Source organism: Bactrocera neohumeralis, unplaced genomic scaffold (genome assembly GCF_024586455.1).
Source record: "Bactrocera neohumeralis isolate Rockhampton unplaced genomic scaffold, APGP_CSIRO_Bneo_wtdbg2-racon-allhic-juicebox.fasta_v2 ctg4410, whole genome shotgun sequence".
Taxonomy (NCBI): Eukaryota; Metazoa; Arthropoda; class Insecta; order Diptera; family Tephritidae; genus Bactrocera; species Bactrocera neohumeralis.
The window spans coordinates 1222-3429 of NW_026091446.1; the positions used below are offsets into that span (position 1 = coordinate 1222).

General features: G+C 49.8%; 1 long non-coding RNA gene across 1 annotated transcript; it reads right to left on the bottom strand.

Annotated features, from left to right (window-relative positions):
• Window positions 1-951: 951 nt before the first annotated feature.
• Window positions 952-1598, bottom strand: LOC126767164 (uncharacterized). Its single transcript, XR_007669021.1, has 2 exons — window positions 1324-1598; window positions 952-1262 (listed from the first exon to the last, which is right to left on the bottom strand). It is a non-coding gene; the product is annotated as an uncharacterized LOC126767164 (long non-coding RNA).
• Between the last annotated feature and the right edge of the window lie 610 nt (window positions 1599-2208).

The following is a 2208-nucleotide window of genomic DNA, read 5'->3' on the forward strand; positions in this document are numbered from 1 at the left end:
CGACGGACATATAAGCGATATTCCACCCTTCCGTCATATATGCGTTCGGTGTGATCTTCATCGCGAAGTTTCGGGTGCTGGCGGATAAGCGTTTGGATAGCCAGCACATAATCCTTTGCCTTCTCTCTGGGAAATTGCTTGCGCTGGTGGATGGTTTCCTCCAGATGTGCGAGGTGACGCTTCGGTAAAAAGAACCGCTCAGCCTCGTAACGAAAGTCGTCCCACGTGTTGATGGTGTTGCGTTTTACACGAAACCATTGCAGCGCTTTGTCCTGCAGAATTTCCGGCATCGTGGCAAGAAGCTGGTTGTTTGCTATAGAGTAGCATTCCGCTAGTTCTTCGCATCGCTCTAGAAAGTCGTGTAAATTTTCGCGACCGCTGTAGCGTATGTTCCATCGCCGCACGGAGTTTATAACCTCCAAATCCGGCACTCTTGCAGCTGAGGTTATGTCGCCACGTGTTGCTACCGCTTTCTTTGGAATTCTTACCGTGGTGGTTGGAACGAGTATGGTGGCGTTACCTTCCTCCTTCATTTCCCTTTCCAAAGCTTGCACTAGGTCCTCCGTGGATTTATGGTGGCGCTTTGCACGAATGCAGGCGCTCAGCTCGCTACGGAGGTCTGCTACGGTGCGTCCTTCGACAGCGATGTGGTGTCGTCTGCACTCGGTGACTAATCGGTTCTTCTTCAGCCAGTAAATCCAACTGGTCGTGTCCGTCTCAAGCGTTAGAGCCTTCGTCGCTGGAGTACTGCGATGCTTATGATTGTGTGGGGGGCGCGGCGAACCTGATTCATGAGCGTTGGTGACTGTTTCATGTTTTTCACTATCACTCACAAAGTCAGGTCCCTGCTCGGGCGCCATTTGTAATGGGGTTTCGTCCTTAGCTGAGGTATGCTCAGCCGCTCCAGGGTCAGCCTTGGGACCCACGAACCCTTAGCAAAAGAGAGACGAGTTTTATCCTCGTAAAGTTATATCCACACCCCCACTCCTTATGCGGACAGCCAGACCAGCGCGATGGAAATAAACGGGATTGATGAGTCAGGCGGTGACGCTTGTTGAACCTCGCACGATGACGGAAATAAACGGAATTTATGAGCCAGGTGTTGACGCTTGTTGAAACTGGCACGGCGATGGAAATAAACGGGATTGATGAATCAGGCGGTGACGCTTGTTGAAACTGGCACGGCGACGGAAATAAACGGAATCTATGAGCCAGGTGTTGACGCTTGTTGAAACTGGCACGGCGACGGAAATAAACGGAATCTATGAGCCAGGTGTTGACGCTTGATGAAGTCGGCACGGCGGTGATGAAAACGGGTGAAACTAACGTGCCCGGCGTTGACGCTTGTTAAAGCTGGTACGGCGATGTAGACGGCGTTGATGAAAACGGGTGAAATTAGCGTGCCCGGCGTTGACGCTTGATGAAGTTGGCACGGCGGTGATGAAAACGGGTGAAACTAACGTGCCCGGCGTTGACGCTTGCTAAAGCTGGCACGGTGATGTATCCGGCGGTGATGATGGTCCTTCGGCTTCACGCTGCCTATTGCTGCCGATTGCTGTGCGACCGTCCTCGCTGGCGAGCTGGAGAAAAAAAGGGCCCGTTCGGTGTGAAGTGCTTGCTTATATAGCAGCATAGCGCAGCTTTCGTCACCGTAGCGAGGTAAGTTGTATGCGTATGGTGCGTTAGTACGTATGGTGGAAAGATCTAGCAGCTTTCATCATCGTAGTGAGGTGAGTTGGGTGCGTAGTCAATGCGGTGAAGTTTAGTACGTATGGTGGTATGGTGGTATGGTGAAGGTACATGATGTACTGTGGAGCGAAGTTGACGTAAATTATTGTAAGGTGGTAAAAGCCACGTTACAGTCTACATACCGTAGACATAACGAAAGTTGCTCTTTACCTGCAACATCCATTGTTTCATCACCAAGAATGCTAAAACACTTTGCGCTATTCACTTTACTAATTATTTTGCTTGTCACAATATTAGCGCCAGTCTCGAGAATCTCATTTGGAATATCTGGGCTTAAATATTTGGCATTCTTAGCACTATTCGCGATTTGAGCTCTCAAATTTTCATCGCCAGCATCCAATCTGAAGCGTAATAGGGCTCTAAATTTTCCATCCTTCTGTTCAGGCCGAGTTAATGACAGCGCGCCGCTATCATGGTTGCCTCTTAAAGGAAGTTCTTGCTCTGCACAAAAAAAGATTG